At 43.3% G+C, this 19,516-nt stretch overlaps 2 long non-coding RNA genes across 2 annotated transcripts; one reads left to right on the top strand and one right to left on the bottom strand.

Moving 5' to 3' along the window:
* Positions 1 to 161: 161 nt before the first annotated feature.
* On the bottom strand, positions 162 to 12,427 carry LOC140064753 (uncharacterized). The gene is made up of 3 exons (XR_011847803.1): positions 12,338 to 12,427; positions 1,080 to 1,231; positions 162 to 964 (listed from the first exon to the last, which is right to left on the bottom strand). It is a non-coding gene; the product is annotated as an uncharacterized lncRNA (long non-coding RNA).
* A 2,365-nt stretch (positions 12,428 to 14,792) lies between these two features.
* On the top strand, positions 14,793 to 17,402 carry LOC140064752 (uncharacterized). Its single transcript, XR_011847802.1, has 2 exons — positions 14,793 to 14,844; positions 16,617 to 17,402. It is a non-coding gene; the product is annotated as an uncharacterized lncRNA (long non-coding RNA).
* Positions 17,403 to 19,516: the final 2,114 nt, after the last annotated feature.

Raw genomic sequence — 19,516 nt, 5'->3', positions numbered from 1 at the left:
CTCCCGGCGGCTTCCGATCCCCATCGCGGCTCCCGGCGGCTTCTTCACTCTTCACTCTTCTCTGGCCGGGAGATCGCGCCGGCCGTCGCACACTGTGATGCAGCGCTGTCGCCGCTGATGACGTCATCACAGTCTGCGACGGCCGGCAGATCACATGGACGCGACTCTGCCGGCTAGAGAAGACAGAAGAGAAGACACGGGGAGCCACCGGGAGCTGCGACAGGGATCAGGAGCCGCCCCGAGCCGCGACGAACATCAAGGACACCAGAGGGTGAGTAATAATTTTTTTTATCATTGACTCGTGTATAAGCCGAGGCAAGGTTTTTTAGCACATTTTTTGTGCTTAAAAACTCAGCTTATACACGAGTATATATATATATCTCTGAATCCTGCCAAAATCAATTCAGGAAAGATGATTGATCCCATGATGATCACAATCAACAATCATAAAAAATACTAAATATTTTTTTAGGATCTGGGAATCAACAGGTTACACAGACAGAGACAGTGACCCCTGAAACAAACTCCTTTTTAACTCTCCCTGCCTCACTGCCTCGCCTACCCTAAGCAGTAGGGGACTAGTAGTTGACATTCCCTTCCTGCGCCAAAGTGCAAAACACAGTGACAAAGACAAGACAATGCAAACAGACAAGAACCAAGAGGACAAACGTAGAAGAACAAAATCACAAGGCAAAACAATAGTCTGAATACAAGCAAAGGATCAAGATACCAGAATACAAGAATAGCAAGGGAGTTATGTTAGTAGACGGAGATTCAGTCAGTAACAGCGGGTAAACTATTAATGAACTGAAGTGGAGACTTACAGGTTTGGTGCAGTTCAATCAAGGCTGTCCGGGAAAGGAATACACCAGTGTTCACACAGGAAAATAGCATAAATCAAACTTACCCATCAGCCCATCCTCCACATACACAGGATGGTATAAGCGCAGATGTGACAAATATACTATAAAAGAAAATGTATAGAAAACTGACAGTTTTTTGAAACCCTTCAACCCAACTTTTCACTAGTGATCACAAAAATACATTATACACAATAATAATAATATAATAATACATACATCAAATTTCAGACAAAATCAATCATTCACTCTACATCTTGATGTAACATAATACATTCCAGTGCCGACGGGCTCCGCTCATCTAGGAACGTTCCTTGTCAGGAGTCTGTTCTTACTAAGGAAATGCCAGCAGGTCTTTGTAATGAAGGTTCCTGTGACAAAAACATAATCAGTGATAATGACCGGGATGTTTTTACAACAAGATTTATATGTTTTTGTGGCGTTTTGCAGCAGTTACATATCTAGAGTAGATGGGAAGTTATTCTTATAACATTCTCCCTCTGCTGATGAATATAAATCGGGTGCCACCGTAATCCAAAGACCCGAATCCATAAGGCACCGACTTATCTCCAAAAAGTTAAAATTAGTCCGATAGAACAATGAGAATGGACAGGGAGACTTTCAGACAGAGCTGCAAGAGAATAACAGGAAGGGAAGCTTCTCCGAAGATAAGTTTAGATTACAGATAAATAAGAATTAATTACAATTTCACTGAAATATATATTTGATAATATCTGAGCAACTCATGTCCCCTCAGAGTGACTCTGATATGATATGTGCTTCCTTAAAGGTAACCTGTCACCAGGAATGTGATTTTTAGATGGTGACAGGTTCCAATAGCGTATGCTATGCTGATTTTAAAAATGCCTTTGTCAGCATTTCAGTACAATATATAAGTTTAATTCACATTACTTGTTTTCCTGCCAGAAGCATTTGGTGAGTCCCAGATGAGGGGCAGCTGTAGCCTGTATGTGCCTGTGTCTCCTCATGTTTTCTTCCTCTACTCCATACCTTCCCCCTGCTCAATGCACATGACAGGAAGTGGGGAGGGAGCTGCATGAGTGTGGAGAAGAGGAGACTGATAGAGGCACACACAGGCTGCAGCTACCCCCTCCCCGGGACTCACTACACGCTGCTGGCAGAGAGCCAGGTAATGTGAATTAAACTTATATAAACTACCGTATATACTCGGATATAAGCTGACCCGAGTATAAGCCGAGGCCCCTAATTTTACCACCAAAAACTGGGAAAACCTATTCACTTGAGTATAAGCCGAGGGTGGGAAATGCATTGGTCACAGCCTCCAGTATATAGCCAGTCAGCCCCCTGTAGTATATAGCCTGCCATTCCCCTGTAGTATATAGCCATTCAGACCCCAGTAGTATATAGCCAGCCAGCCCCAGTAGTATACAGCCAGCCCCCATGTAGTATACAGCCAGCCCCCAGTAGTATACAGCCAGCCCTCATGGTATACAGCCTGCCAGCCATCAGTAGTATACAGCCTGCCAGCCCCCAGTAGTATACAGCCAGCCAGCTGCCAATAGTATACAGCCAGCCCCCAGTAGTATAGAGCCTGCCAGCCCACAGTAGTATACAGCCTGCCCCCAGTAGTATAGAGCCTGCCAGCCCACAGTAGTATACAGCCTGACGGCCCCCAGTAGTATACAGCCTGCCAGCCCCCAGTGGTATACAGCCTGCCAGCCCCTAGTAGTATACAGCCTGCCAGCCCCCTTGTAGTATACAGCCAGCTAGCCCCCAGTAGTATACAGCCTGCCAGCCCCCAGTAGTATACAGCCTGCCAGCCCCCAGTAGTGTATAGCCGGCCAGTCCCCAGTAGTATACAACCAGCCCCCAGTTGTATGCAACCAGCCAGCCCCCAGTAGTTTACAGCCAGCCAGCCCCTAGTAGTATACAGCCTGCCAGCCCCCAGTAGTATACAGCCTGCCAGCCCCCAGTAGTATACAGCCAGCCCCCAGTAGTATACAGCCTGCCCCCAGTAGTATACTGCCTGCCAGCCCCCAGTAGTATACAGCACTGCCCCCAGTAGTGTACAGCCAACCAGCCCCCAGTAGTATACAGCCTGCCCCCAGTAGTATGCAGCACTGCCCCCAGTAGTATACAGCCAGCCCCCAGCAGTATACAGCACTGCCCCCAGTAGTATACAGCCTGCCAGCCCCCAGTAGTATACAGCCAGCCCCCAGAAGTGTACAGCCAACCAGCCCCCAGTAGTATACAGCCTGCAGCCTATAGAATGCATGGGCCTATAAGCTGGATTTTCATTCAGAAGTTAAAGTAATTAAACTAAGCTAAGCGTAATTAAAATTAGCCCAAAAAAAACATGGCAAAAAACTTACAAAACATTACACATGTTGTCTCACAAATAATGGGAAATATGCAAATATTTTTTTTGCTACCTTGTAAGACAGCCCCCTTACCATCAAGCATGACTTTCAGGAAGCCTAATAACATGTTGTGGCATTAAAACCAAACCAGTCTATCTATTTCAGAATAAACAGATTCCCAACTGTAGACAGCACTGTTTCAATGTGGTTGCATCTCTCCGGTACAGAGTAAATTACATTTTAGTATGATTTGCCATCAATACATTTATGTTCAGTTTGTGGGATCCAATTCCTGTGGTGCACCCCCCCCCCCCCTTTAAAATTCCTTTAAGTTGCAATGGAGATAAAATTGGAATGTTCATATTCTGAAGTATTTGACTTATAAAACTTCTTCATTGCATAGTAAAAAGTTTGATGGGCTCCATGATTAACCACCCACTCACCACTTGGGAGAAGTGACACTATGTAAACAATGGGATCATAGTAAAGGAAATATGTGATAAACAGATCTGTGAAATATTGCGCTGCATTACAGAATCCTTGAAGCCCCCAATGTTTTGTATTAAGTCTTGCATAATCCATAGCCCTACTGTGTGAAAAATGTTAGGTATGTCTATGAAATACCAAGATGTACTCGAGTTGTGGAGAAAGTCAATGAGCCGTTGAACCATCAAGAACCCTCAACAGGTCTGCACCTTGATAAGTCCATTAATCCTATTGACTTATGTCAAATTCTATAGATAGCTGAGGGTAGTATGTGGGTAGTAGAAGAAAATCAGTGAAGAATGTGAATAGTTTGTATGAATTGGCTTGTATGAGTAAATGGACATGTTCCTCACGCTATACTGTGACTACATAGCAGATGTTAGCAGTCTACGACCACCATCAGCTATGTGTCTGTAAGGGTTATATAGAGATTCCTCCACAAGCACTAAAACTGTGTATCCTGATTTCCCCTGCTATGACCTGTTTGTCTGTCTAATGTTGTACTTGTCTTCTGCCCTGACCCGTGCCTGCATGCCTGACTTCCCATTAGTGTCATCTGATGTGATCCGTCCTGATTTTAGCCTGCATTTGGATCACTCTGACTTATCTTGGTACTTGTTTTCTCTGTCCCGAATTTGGACTCTATCTGGATCATTTTGACTCGTCTTGGTACCTGTCTGTCCTGAATTTGTACTTGTACTTGACATTGCAGAAACCAGTCCACAGAAAATGAACATGGACATTAGTCGGAAGTCAGGATTCGGTTCAACCCCCCTCCAATCGATAAGACTGATGCTTGTACCGATTGAGATTGTTATCCTTTTCATATCATGGGTAAAACCACCCAGGGCATGCAAGTGCCATCACAAGGAGGGACGATCCCTGCCAATATGGTGGGGCTATTCTAACAAAAATTGTCACAGGGAGAGGAGGGACCGCTGCCTCAATGGCGATGCACATACGCTGCTGCTAATTACATTCTGCGAGAGGCTTTGCCAGCTGCATGCAAAGGATAACACCCACAATCGGTGGCAGCACCAATCGCAGGTGTTACCGGTAGATGAGTGGACCCATTTAAAGGGTTAACGCCCGCGTGTTTGTATTTAGGTCCTTAGACGAACTAGATGCAAATACTGATAGTAGCTATAGTAGCTAGTAACACTTGTTAGTAGCTATGACCCCGTTATTCATGTTGGTGTGCCAGAAGCTGGGCTCCCACCAATCTGATATTTTAGGTATATTTTAGGTATAGTTAATCAATATTAAAATATTAGAAAACCCCATATAAATGGGGTTTCCAACCAAGGAAATTAGGCCCTATCCAAGGTGCTCGCCATCTCCATAGAGATGAATGGAGCAGAAAGGACATGCGCGGCTGTCTCCTCCACTTATTTCGGGGTGCGACGAGGGGTCTGACGGAGGTATCTTGGACACCATCGGATCCCCCTGTTCTCGTTCTCATCACTCAGACCCCCACCGATCAGCAAGTTAGGCCGATCTTGTTTGGTGGGAAAACCCCTTTAAGACACTTTGAAGTACAATACTGCGTCATAGAGTTTGAAGACTATCTTCATGGATGGTGACCTGCTTGGGACCCATTAATGATGTCTTGATCTTCATGTGATTGAGCTCTCTGATCTAAATATAACTTCTGTATTTTCTGTGTTAAGACCCCAGATACTTCATGTTTACTCAGCTGGAACCATTAACATTTGTCTTGTAGTCAGATTTAGGTTATTTGCTGTAATGATGACCCCGTCGAGACCAATTCTGGTGTTCTGGTCAGAATCACAGGATGCCGGTTGTCAGCAGAGGACCATAGAGATCTGCTAGGCAGACATTAAAGCGTATTACCGATGAAGTGTCCATCTGTGGGAATGTAGTGGGCCGAGCATGCTAAAGAGGAGCTGTCATCTCTCCTGTGTTAGGAAATAATGGTGTCCCCTATGATAAAGCAATTCCCTAGAACTCTGAATTGTGCGGTTCCTCTGTTATTCCTCCTACAGACGGCTGAATAATCTGACAGATGGACGCTACCAGTTGGAGTGTGTCCCAATATACTAGGATATTATCCAATCAGTGCTGGCAATTTAGATTATGTATACACCCCTTTAACAAAGGGGAATGGCAATAACCAGTTGTCAATTCATTCATAAAAAGGAGAAAATATGCAGAATAAATATTTCATGGGAAAACTATACAAATATTTACTGTTTTTACACTTCTCTACAAGCAGCACGTAATAGAGCAGGATGAGCTGATCAGATTGTACATAGTGTCCTATCTGCAGACAGCATGTTATAGGGCAGGAGGAGCTGAGCATACTGTACATAGTGTCCTATCTGCAGACAGCATGTTATAGAGCAGGAGGAGCTGAGTAGATCTTACATAATGTCCTATCTGCAGGCAGCATGTTATAGAGCAGGAGGAGCTTAGCAGATTGTACATAGTGTCCTGTCTGTAGGCCGCATGTTATAGAGCAGGAGGAGCTGAGCAGATTGTACATAGTGTCCTGTCTGTAGGCAGCGTGTTATAGGGCAGGATGAGCTTAGCAGATAGTTCATAGTGTCCTATCTTCAGGCAGAAAGTTATAGAGAAGATGAAGCAGAGAAGATTTTATATACTCATGTCTGCAGGCAGCATGTTATAGATCAAGAGGACCAGTACAATTAAGCAAGTACTCGTAGCATAACATTGTTCGTAAATAAATGTATTGTAACATATATGATATCCGTAACATGTAAGCCTATCCCTAACTATAAGTAACTATGTGCCTGGACACTATGTACAAAAGAAACCCCCACCCCAAGGATCAATAAAGTCATATTGTATCAAATGTCAATTAATTCCATTGAGGGTGTGTTTACACATGGCAGTAACGCATGCGTTTTCAAAAGCAGAAGAACAGCTGAGAAGAAGAGATTTACCTGATTATGTAACTGTTAACATGGTGTTAACAAACACAAGTGTTAACATATATGTTAACAGCATGTTAACACATTTGTCAATGCTGTGTTAACATTGCGGTAATGCGATCATGTGAATATCTCTGGATACGAGCTATTTGTCAGTATCCCTGGTGTAATATCACTACAGCTGTGTTCCATGTGTGTCCGGGATGAATTAGCTTACAAGACATCAGCTCATAAACAAGAGTCTCCGACCCCTTCCTACCGCGCTGCCTTCACATCTGCTTATGGCTCCGGAGTGGCACATTATCCAAATTCCAACGTTTTCCATTCTTTCACTTTTGTCATTGGCTCATAGTTGAGAATGTTATTATTGTGTTTTGCCTCTGTATAACAATGAGCCATATGATGTGTTCCTTCTGGTAATTATATCCTAATTTGTTGTGTTTCACACATTCTTATAGATCCGGTTTCCTCTCTTTCCTGCCAGGATTTAGGTATCAGTAATTTAAACTCCGGATTATGTAGCAAGAACTAGGCACTTGTGCCAGGAGACGGTGAAGTGTGTGCGAAATTCTTCTGCACAATCCAGGAAGCCAGAGAACCAACAAAACACATACCTCACCTTTCAGTAAACTTTGCTGAGATGAGTGTACATAAGGAGTGAAAGTGTTGCTGGTTATGATGTGACTCATGATCCTAATTTTCTTTAGATACTGCAATCTCTGTGAATTTGTAGCTCTCTCTATGGTGGATGGAGACCTAGCTGCTGTGACTCCCTACTACTCCTTTCCACTCCATAGAGCTTCTATGTAATCTGACACTTCAGTGAGCTTCTTTCTATATCTCTCTGTGCTGGTGGATGGAGACCTAGCTGCTGTTACTCACTGCTCCCCCTCCCCTCTCCATAGACCTTCTATGTAATCTGACACCTTGGTGAGCTTTTGCCTGTATCTCTCCGTGCTGGTGGATGGAGACCTAGCTGCTGTTACTCACTGCTCCCCCTCCCCTCTCCATAGACCTTCTATGTAATCTGACACCTCTGTGAGCTTCTGCCTGTATCTCTCTGTGCTGGTGGATAGAGGCCTAGCTGCTGTTACTCACTGCTCCCCCTCCCCTCTCCATAGACCTTCTATATAATCTGACACCTCAGTGAGCTTCGGCCTGTATCTCTCTGTGCTGGTGGATGGAGACCTATAGCTGCTGTTACTCACTGCTCCCCCTCCCCTCTCCAAGGGCTATACCTTATTGCAGGGAGTAATGGACAGGGCACTGGTCACATCTATGAGACTTCCACGATGACTACTTCCCGCTGTCCCATAGATGTAAATGGGGCGCTAGCTGAACATGCACACCTGCACCCCATTTATGTGCAGAATCAAGGGGCACTTCTAAGTCATCATTCTTGTGGTCTAGTGGCCAGACCCCATTGTTTAGATACTTATCCCCTATTCTGTGGACAGAAGATAAGAGTTCAAAGTGGCCTAAACTTATTTCAGTATGGTCTGAGTTTTTAAAAAATATCTGGTGGAAAACAATGGGGCTCATTGACTTACCCGTCCATGTACCGATCCCCGATCCTGAATGTCCCATGATCATGCATTGTGTCGCGATTCACGTAGATTGTGCGCCCAATATCCTGCATGTTTCACTCTCCGCTCAGGTCCGCCGGAGTTCACCATAATTTTCCGGGTGCATGCAAGTGAATTGTCTTGCGACAGAATTTTAAAGTTAAATCCCGCGCTTAGTCCGAATCAGTCAGATCGTCCGACGGACCGCCCCCCCCCGACTTCTATCGCATGAAAGCCTGGACGATTGCGCCAAAATCCAACCTTGTGCAACACAATCCCCAGTTAAATACCTGTCACATTGGCACAAATCCCGAAAACGTCGGAAAATCAGACAAAGTGCGGCCGCGGACCCTTAGTAAATAATCCCCATTGTGTTATACTAAGAGAAAAACAGAATAAACACCATTTGGAGTCAATAATAAAAATGAAGTAGTGGAAAATGTTGGAATTTGGGTAGCCTGCCACTTCAGAGCCATGAGCAAAGGTGGTCACAACACCGTGGGAGGGTGTCAGAGACGCTTATTTGGTGTAGTTTCATAAGCTAATTTATTCAGGACACATGTGGAACACACATTGTCCTAATACATCAACGACAAAAGAGGAAGCGACTTGGTAAATATAAATAGTCTGTACCACATTCGGAAGTTCTAGGAAGCCATAGACAATCCTGAAAACCCTTTGTAGGGTGTTGAGTTGCACAATGTTAGTGGTGAAGAACCACGAGGAGTCGTCCCGTTCTGGAGGCGCTGTCACACTCAGAGAATAGACTGGGATGGTGTATCCATAAAACCAGTTTTAATAAAAAGTAAAAGGTAAAACACTACGCGTTTCGGCCCTGGGCTGGAGCCTTCGTCAGGTGGTAATTATCCACCTGACGAAGGCTCCAGCCCGGGGCCGAAACGCGTAGTGTTTTACCTTTTACTTTTTATTAAAACTGGTTTTATGGATAGACCATCCCAGTCTATTCTCTGAGTGTGACAGCGCCTCCAGAACGGGACGACTCCTTGTGGTTCTTCAGCACACAGCCAAGTCCGTCAACTCTGGTTTGCCCGGACCTGAGTCCCGTCGGCAGCAGTCCCTCCATCTATTTTACGCTCTATCTTTCACTGAACCAGGTGAGAGACATTCTATTATATATTTTCCTTATCAAACAATACACTTGAATCCTTTGCGCTTTTTGTCTCCCCCTCCTATTGGCCACGTTGATGCATACCTGTGGATCCCCACATTAACGCATCTAACACCAGCCCTCCACAATGTTAGTGGTGGAAGCGCCATTGTGTTGGCGGTCATATTAGTTTGTTCCCCTTTTGTCACATGAGTTTTTAATTTATTGTTAGAGCTCATACAACTATTCTGGTTACAGGTGTACGTGAATCGAAGAATATAAGTATCCAGTGACCCAGAAGCCTTCAGATAAGATGTGCTATAACCTGACTATTACATGACGTGCGCATCAGACGATGCTTAAAGCGTGTCTGTAAACTAGGAATCTATGCCAGGAGCCAAATGCCTGCCCTCGCTCACACCACCTCGGAGGTCACTAACTTGTGTAGTCCACTAATCTCAACTGATCCATAATCCTCTCTAAAAACCCATGACAGAGGCAGTTACGGAAAGAAAGTAGCAGGAGACTCTCAGGGCTGAGAAAGACTGGAGATTGCTTGGGTACCACAACTAGGATTGTGCTTCTATTCTATGCCCGAAGCTTCACGATGCAGTAGATAAGTAACTGGTGCTATGCCATGCTGGTGATGCTCCTGGCAGAATGTGTACCACGGTTATGGTGATCAGTACCCTTGCTGTGCTGCTGCGACGACACTTCTTCAACAAAGTGCAGCCGTAGGTATTCTTTGACTTTGGCACCCAACATTGACAGCACTAAATCCCAAGAACCAGCCGCACACCACCCAGCACCTAGTACTCATTGTCTCACCCAACTATCAAATCTACAGAAATGAATCTCATCAATCCACATTAGGATTCTTCAGTCGGTTTCCCTTTACCTCGTTTCATCTCTGGATCTTTTAATATCTTTCAGACTTCCTGAAGGATCTGATGATAACTCGGCACGGGGGCTGCATGTGGCATCAGCATCACCAGGGTGAGTAGGTGTCCATAGAGGTAAGACATAGGTACATTACTTAAGACTAAGGGAGATTTTGGAGTATTATGCTAATATCCATAGACAATCCTGTTGGGAGATCTTCCAATAAGTCTGTTTTATTTTGTCTAGGTCTACGAGAAGTTGAATTGAAACCAAGCCTATGTCCACTCTCGAGAAGTCTGAGAAGGTAGAGTCTTATGTATAGTCTTCCTATATTCATTGTGTAAGAGAAATGTTTTCATGTGTCCTGTTACCAAATTTTACCAAATTGGACATCCACTCATAAGTTGTACATATATATGGCACATAATTGATGAACGCACAAGCACACATTACTCCCTTCAGGGGTTTCCTGAGGCATCCTGCAGAAAGTAACATTATATATGTTGCTTTGTAGTTGAAGCTTTCCTGATACCAACACAGTTTTCCTTACCCTCTCCTGTGTTATTTTTTGGTGCCCAATGATAGCGACATTTCAAGTGAGGGGATGGACATTGAACACTGGAGAGTGGCTACTTGACAGTTTGCTGGCATTGGGCACCAAAACTGATGGCACTGATTATAGGAGAACAGTGAGGTAAGAAGTATTACTTATACCAGTCCTGAAAGGAGGAGGTAGTGCCGGGGTATCCATTGTGCTTGCTATATATTGTAAGCTGAGGATAATCTGCCATAATGAGAAATAAGGACAGGTAGACGTCAAAGTGGGAGGTTTCCACCTGAAGTCTACTCTTGATAAACCAGTGGAAAACTTCTACTGAACAACAATCCAGTCTGGTCTACAAGAGGTTTCCATATATCACTTGGTCGGTCACTAATTTGCATGGTCATATCATAGTCCAACCGTTCCTTTGAAGTGACGGCTGAGGGGGGATATTTATAGCCTACGTGACTGGAAATAACTGCCCTAGAAAGAGACTGTCTTCGATAAACAAAACCTTTAAGAAGATGTTATGGTGTAAAGGTTAGGTAGGTGGAAGTCCAACCTCTGAGATCCCCTGACAAGACTACAGCCAGGAAGAGACTGAATCGAGGGGCAGTAGGTCATATTTCTGGCGGCACTGCCAGAAATAGTGAAGTACATAGTCAGCTACTTGTTCTAGTGGTTGATGTGGGCAACAGTTAGATCCCAACCTATCTAGCGTCAATCACATAGCAAGGGAATAAATAAAAATACTTTACATAGGAATATCCCATTCATTCTGCAAAATAACATAGACCCAGGAATCTCTCCTTATATGTAGTAGTGACAAAAGGCAGAGGCAGCCATCTGTAGACAACTGTTAAGGGGTTGTGGCCCCTCGTCAGCACAAGAATAGGGTTGCTTTCCACATAGAAGTCAGAATATCAGCTCTTATTAAGGAGATCCAGCAATAATTTCTGGTAAACATCTACTTAAACTAGTTGCTCCTCAGGGGAGTCAACCATCTTTAGACCGCTGTTTCGGGGTTGTTGCTTCTCATCAGCACAGAACAGGGAACTGGTTGCCTTTTAAATAGCTTTGAGAACATAAGCTCTGAAATTCAGGAATGCTTAGTGGGAAGAATGTATGAAAACTAGTTTTCCCTTAGAGGGAAGACACCCATCTGTAGACAGCTGTTTCAGAGTTGTTGCCTCTCATCAGCACAGAACAGGGAACTGGTTGCCTTTCACAGAGTTTCGAAAATATCTTCTTTTGTTAAGGAGATCCAGCAAAGCTCTCTGGGTAAAATGTACACAAATTAGTTGTCCCTCAGAGGAAAGTCACCCATCTGTGAACAGCTGTTTCGGGGTTGTTACTTCTCATCAGCAAAGAATAGGGTCGTCATCCACATAGCTGTCAGAATATCAGCTCTTATTAAGGAGATCCAGCAATTTACATCCATAAAATTGACACAAATTAGTTGTCCCTCTGAGGGAAGTAACAGCTGTTTCAGGGTCGTTGCTTCTTATCAGCACAGAACAAGAAACTGGTTACCTTTAACATAGCTTTGAGAATATAAAATATTATTAAGGAGATCCAGAAATGCTTCAAGGGAAACATTTGTACAAATTAGTTGTCCATCAGAGGTAAGTCACCTACCTGTACACAGCTGTTTCAGAGTTGTTTCTACTCATCAGCACAGAACAATGTACTAGATAGATGAGTTAAAGGGATTGAAGAGATCTATTTCTCAGGTAGCACATGGATTTGTAATAATTACATGAGATTAGCACAGGATTATGTATGAGGATTATTTATGAAATAGTGTATGCAGTTATGCAGTAATACTTCACGTTTTGGGAGGAAATCAATGTTGTACATGACATTCACAAAAAAATTAGGGCCTCACTGAAAAGTTCAATGAGACGCCGAGCATCATTCAGCAGCTTAGACTATCACAGCGCGGTGATGATCCCGACAGGGAAGATTGCACGTGTCATGGGAAATATACTGGAGCTGTTGCAGGGGATTATACAGATTATATCATGTGCCCTGGATTCTGGATGTCGGAGAATATTGCAGTTTATTCTATTACATTGCCATTACCTGGCATTTCCTGCAAAACTGGTGCAAAGATGTTTCTCCTCTACAACCGATATCAGGTGTATTGGGAAGTAAAGAGGGGACTCCCCACCCCCCTGTAATAAAAGAGACATGTAGGGGGAGGTGTGGAGATGGGGAAGGAGACTCTGCAGTCCAGTCACGCTGAGGCTGAGCTCCATTGCCTGTGGAGGCAGAGCATGCTGGGAGATGGGGAGCAGCGGGGAGCTGTGTGCTACAGCAGATTACAAATACACAGCATCAATCTTCTCTGCAGAGAGGGGAGGGGGGCGACTGGAGGTCCACAGATACACATCACACCCGCCGGGGCTCTCACATACATCTGCCGCAAATATCTTCCAGCCCTGTGTATAGTATATATTTATATGTAGTAACATATACATAGAGAAGACACAATGTAGCACAATCCTTCTACTATATATATATCTCTAGCTAAACAGATGTATACAAGTTACATAAATACCTATACACAAACTTTCCAAAGGCTGAAATAGCAATAAACGACTGAAATGTCCCATGTCCACTGCAAAATTATATATATATATATATATAAATAACAAAGTAGAATTTGTACGGTGGTGTTTGGTTCCCATATTGCAAATATCCTTGTAAAAAATCCTTAGTTCTTGGGCATTATAGGCAGTGATTATAATAATGATTACGCAGCGCTGCATAGAGCTTCCCAAATCAGTCCCTGTCCCCAATGGGACTCTCAATCTAATCAACCAGTATGTTATGGAATGTGGGAGGAAACCGGAGCACCCGGAGGAAACCCACACAAACATGGAGAGTACATACAAACTCTTTGCAGATGGTGACCCTGGACTTAAACCCAGATCCTCTGCAAGGCTGTAATGCTAACCACTAAGCCACCGTGCTGCCCTAATGTTAGATACAGTCCTATAGATATTCTTTATTATAATAGAAGGGATGGCTATGTTCACATAAATGCTGGGAACTTCCATAGAAGATTCCATCTGATACAAAGAATAGGAAAACTTGTAGCTTTGTTCCTCTCTATAGAAAGATCTATGATGGAACTAGGATGGACTTCATTATAAGTCACTAGGGTCAGGCGGTGCCATCATGTGACAGATCCAGCTCTAAGATATGACCATAATACACATGTGAACAGAACCTTACTTTATAATCTATAATCTGGTAATCTATAAACATATGTGCTCCTGTCTCCTGATATATCTCCAGCGGCATAAACCGTGCTGTAGCCTGTGCCTGAACCTGGAAGAGATAACTGATATAAAGGCAGAATAATACATAGCTGTGTATGGTAGTATGGATAGATATTAGATTGATGGATACTATGGATGATTATGATAGAAAATTAGACAGACATGAGATATAAAGATACCATAGATTGATATGGATATATTTTATATAGATAGATACAATGGGGGTTATTTATCACTAGGTCAGCTTCTATGGGGTACACTTATCATGCATTGGCGCTATGTGTGCCTGCGTATGATGGTGCCTAGTCCCCCGACACACAATCTATCAGGCTCCAGCCTCCTAATAGGAAGGGCATAGACCTGACGTAGAATTGCACATGGCCCGGCGGCACCTCCTCCGTGCCAACCAGAAAAGATGGCAATAATAAGGTAAACTACATCACTACATACAAGCCGTGATAAAATCCCCCAATATGTCAGTCTTTGGTTCTGTCAGATTCATTAAAATGGCTTTGGCCCTTTAATAAATGTTCATATGCTGTGCTTACTTTTTTTTTTCAAAAAGTCCCAAAAAATGCACAAACAGTCCCAGCACACACACCAGCAGGGGCCTGCAGTGACCTGCAACTTATTATACACTAAATGTCACAATTTATGAATCCGGCTCTGCATGATAGAAATCGTCCTGGGTGACTTTATAGCAGTGAAAGATCTCAATGTGATTTTTTAATAGACTTTTTTATGATAAAAACATATAGATTAATAGGTAGATATGGCACCAGGGTGAATATTCTGCTTTCTACCTACAGGTCTGGTCCTTAGTCATCCGTACATCATGTTCAGTACCATGAGCTGGTAAGTGGTATCCGCTCTCTTATTGCTCGCACCTGAAGGTTACATGAAGGTCACACTTTCTTACAATACTGTTTATATGGAAACAAACTCTAGAGAGAAAACCTCTTGTGCCAAATTTTTCTCTTATTCCAAGGAGAATTGTCCTATAAACAGCCGGATACTGGGAGATGAGATCCATCAAGTGCCATTGCCTTTTTTCCAGTAGCGATTATGACATTACTGTCCATACATTGTGCAGCCCTATGGTTACCACCCATTATGTATGCCGTGCACATCCAGGGCCACTCACTGTATAACCTTGACCTTATAGATAGATGAAGGCAGAGCACCAGAGGCCGTGCTCCAGATCCCATATTAATATTCCTCCTAGGAGATAAGAGAATAATGTTAAAGAGAACCCGCAATGCAAATTAACCCACCCAAAATAAATATTTCATTAAAAACTTTGTTAAAAAAGCATTGGCTGCAATAATAAAAATCAGTTTGTAAACTTATTTACAACTCACCTGATGTGAGTTCAATGACACTAAGTGAGTCCCAGATAGTATATTCTACTTGCATTTCCCTACCTCCTGGTACCTGATTGACAGGTCTCACTGCTAGGACATGGTGCTATGTGGAACATTGAGAGAGAGAGCTCTGTTACATCATTGGCCACTTCATGTCATGTGACCAGGGTGACATCATCTTGGGTCGTGTTACATTTGCACAGTCCCATGTATGTATCTGATCACATGAAATCGCAGCAGCCTCCATGGAGGATGGGGAGGAGTAGAAGTCCATGGAGGCATGCTGTGATCATGCCATGATGCTGCCACTTATCAGATACATACATGTGGCAGACATTGCAAACATAACCTTAGATGTTATGCTCACATGGTCACAAGCTGAGAAGCGGCATGGGACATGGAAAGATGTAGATGGGAGCAGGACAATTTTTAGCTAAAAGAAGAGTGTCAGTTAGTCAGTAGGGCTCTATGGGAACCTATCACTGGCTGTATTTGTGAAAATGTGGTGACAGGTTCCTTTTAAATGCTGTTATATGATAGAGAAAGTGTCAGTATATCCTCATGGACATTATTGGGCACATTTACTTACCCGTCCTTGTCACCATCCCTGATCCGGACTGTCCAACGATGATGCACCGTGCCGCGATCTATGTAGATCCTGCATGTGTCGCTTCCCTGCTCAGGTCCACCGGAGTTCACCTTCTTCTTCCCGGTGCATGTAAGTGCTTGGCTTGTGACACAATTTTAAAGTTAAATCCTGCTGTTTGTTCGAATCCATTGGATTGTCCGATGGGTAAATCTGCTTCTGCCCTATCAAGCGTTTGGTTTACTATTTGTTGTAGAGAATATCCACAGTATAAGGCTGGATTCACACGACTGTTGCCCGCCGTACCGTAGCACGGCGGGCACACGGGGAAAGGAGGAGGGGGAGAGCGCACATGTGCTGCACCGTACCGGTCCCGTTGGGCGCAGCGTGGCCATTGCCGTCTATGGGGGACGTATATCGGCCGTATATACATCGGCCGTATATACGCCCCCCTTGCGGCAGTGTGAATGCGGCCTAAGACAGGCTAAATAACAAATCTATGATCTTATAAACTAGTATTTAAGGCATTGTATGGGATCTACCAGAAAATGGTGATAAATGCTACAGAACAATTTGAGAAGGGCAGGAATCCATCCCTTATAATTTCATAAAATGCCCCACCAATGACCCCTTTAAAATGATCCCCTGCGATGTATAAAACCCAATTTTTCTTGCAGTGAGATCACCTGGACTGTCACCTTTACAACTTCTCAGGGGCCTTCTTCTCTAACAGCCTTGGATCTCCTCCAACCCCACAACAGAAGGAGGAATGCAGCTCTCCTGGTATTAAAAGGATCGGTGGTCAGGGCCCTGCCAAGACCTGCCCTGCCCTCCTGGCTCGCAGACACATGGGAAACAACAAGGACATAGCTCCCAGGTCCAGGTGACAGGCAGCAGATGGCTTTGTACAGAGAGATTAAAGGATTTTGCATGTGCTGCAGTTACTTGTGTGGATTTCTTAGTGACGGTGATGTTTATGTGCACAACATTTCTTATAACCGCCGGGCCGATTATACTCGGGGCCATCGATGGCCTTAGCTACAACACTAAAACAACAACTAAGATGCCTTGAGTAGGTAACTTTTTTCACATATTAAACATAGTCTGCCTTCAGAATGACTTGTCAACTGAAGGTCCCCATGTACATGTGAGGACAATAACCCAAACCCATCAACCATCTTATGTGTATGATGTGAGCCAACAGATCAACAGCAGATCATGTAAGATCAGGAGTGTAGAGTCAAGTAATTATGCATTGTCAAGTAGAACGTTTGTTGGATATGCGATGTGTAAGTATCCTTATAGCATTACCGTCATTTGAGATCATTTTAAATATTGTTTTTGAGGGATTGTTGTGACCATTTATTTTAAGGAAATCTACCACCAGGATGAAGGGTTGTAAACCAAGCACACTGACATACTGGTGTGTGCCCCCTCTTCTTTTAGCTTCTTATGCCCTGTTTTTTTTTTTTTTAAAGCTTTTAAAATTATGCAAATGAATCTGAGGGGCTCCATAGGTGTTAATGTGCATAATTTTAAAGCCTTTTTTTCCTAAACACAATGGCATAGGAAGCTTAAAAAAGAGTGGATTCTACCATAGTAGGCACACACCAGTATGTCAGTGTGCTAGGTGTACAATACTTCATCCAGGTTGTAGGTTTCCTTTAATATACTTTATTAAGAAATTCTGCATAGTTTGTAAAAAAAAGGCTATAATGCTCCCTCTTCTAGAGACCCATATACCGCCTGTATAGTGTGTGGCTTACATTTAATCTCATTGTGTTTGTTTACACAGCTGTGAGCAATGAGGATTAACCCCTTCACTTTCAGAGTGATGTTTGAAAATAATTCTCATGCCATACTACAGACAGAGAGAGAGAGAAAGGGTTAACACTAACTGCTCAGAGCTGTGTAATCAAATACAGACAGATCAGCCTTGATAGCAGAAGTAAATCAGAATATCTAAATGAATTAGACAAATGTTCATAGCACCCCCCCCCCCCCCCCACACACACATATAATATTAAAAATGATCTGAAATAACAGTTACATTTTAATTTACAATATCTGGTTTAGACCGGTGGACACCATTTCCCATGGTTTTCAACATTCCATAAGTTTTGGATTCTCCTATACCAGTTCTGTTTTTCTAAAAACTAGCATTACCAGATTGTCCCTCAACATCCTGTATGCCAAGAGGGACCCTTTGTAGATGACCAGCTAAATTAGAGCTAAAGGGATTGTGGGATTTTCTTGGAGTTGCTGGTGGGTACTTCTTCTTGCTTACCCTCCTTCCGGAGATCATGTGAAGTACCCATTCTTTCCAAGGCCTTTGTGCAAGATGTAAAGGCACAGGGTGGAAGGAGGTAGGTGTTTGCTGCATGCCAAAGGAACACCTCTTTGATGACCAGTAGCCACAGCATCAAAGCCAAAAGCCGTATAGTGGAAAACCTCCATTTGAAGACGTTCCTCAGGAGTCATGACTGTTTGGTAGTGTCAGCACATTTTCACACACTAAACTCTCCCAATTTTAAGCACATCCCATATACCGCCTGTATAGTGTGTGGCTTACATTTAATCTCATTGTGTTTGTTTACACAGCTGTGAGCAATGAGGATTAACCAATTCACTTTCCGAGTGATGTTTGAAAATAATTCTCATGCCATACTACAGACAGAGAGAGAGAGAGAGAAAGGGTTAACACTAACTGCTCAGAGCTGTGTAATCAAATACAGACAGATCAGCCTTGATAACACAAGTAAATCAGAATATCTTAATGAATTAGACAAATGTTCATAGCACCCCACACACACACACACACACATATAATATTAAAAATAATCTGAAATAACAGTTACATTTTAATTTACAATATCTGGTTTAGACCGGTGGAGACCATTTCCCATGGTTTTCAACATTCCATAAGTTTTGGATTCTCCTATACCAGTTCTGTTTTTCTAAAAATTAGCATTACCAGATTGTCCCTCAACATCCTGTATGCCAAGAGCTTGTAGGGACCCTTTGTAGATGACCAGTAGCCCCAGAAGCCATTGAGAAATCCCCTGGTACAGAAGTTCCCTAGGAGTTGGGTAGGAGCCTACTAAGTGCCATCAAGTTTGCTTGGACTTCACTTGACACTGATTTCTTCTAGTTAGTAGTTCCCTCAAATCTCCCTGACAATTGCCCATTCTGCCCTCCATATGGCCTTGCTAATATAGGCCCTGTAACAAGAACCTATTATCATAAACTATGGATTCTAGAAATAGTAAATTCTGATATTTGACCCATATTAAGGTGCTCAGTGCATCAACACCACATCAACCTATATAGTTAGGTATGTGTTCCTTATAATGGGCTGGAGGGATGGTTGAGGCACACACTGTTGAGCCTCAACTTACAAGCTCTAGACCATCCCTTGACCTACCTCTAACCAATTTTAATAGAAACCAAATTTGCCCATTAAGCCTCGGAGGAACCTATAAACCACCATAAAAGTTCTTTGCAGAAATTCCCCTACTATTCAGGACCTCAAAGCGGTGGGAGCATAATGTCAACTATATAAACAGCCAAAGGGTAA

Source organism: Engystomops pustulosus, chromosome 6, assembly GCF_040894005.1.
Source record: "Engystomops pustulosus chromosome 6, aEngPut4.maternal, whole genome shotgun sequence".
In the NCBI taxonomy this organism is placed as follows: Eukaryota; Metazoa; Chordata; class Amphibia; order Anura; family Leptodactylidae; genus Engystomops; species Engystomops pustulosus.
This window is presented reverse-complemented; position numbering and strand designations above follow the sequence as displayed.